Genomic DNA, 293 nt, shown 5'->3' on the forward strand with positions numbered 1-293 from the left:
TGGTCGAGAAGCATATATTAAACAGAATTAAATTTGTGATTTTTTTTTTATTTCTTTTTAAACTTAGTAAATATTATTCCCAATACTTTTCAAATTATATTAACAAAACACTAAATTCGATATTTCATATTAAAAAAGTCGATTTACGGTAAGATAAAACCACAAACAGCATTATTATCTCGTTAATCACGAGATAATCCTAACTCATCTCAAATATACAGATCAAAGGAGGAAATCAATGACGAGATTGGTAATAAGATTTGTCTAACTTTATCATCAGGATAGAGAAAGTA

This window comes from Penaeus monodon, chromosome 32, assembly GCF_015228065.2.
Source record: "Penaeus monodon isolate SGIC_2016 chromosome 32, NSTDA_Pmon_1, whole genome shotgun sequence".
Taxonomy (NCBI): Eukaryota; Metazoa; Arthropoda; class Malacostraca; order Decapoda; family Penaeidae; genus Penaeus; species Penaeus monodon.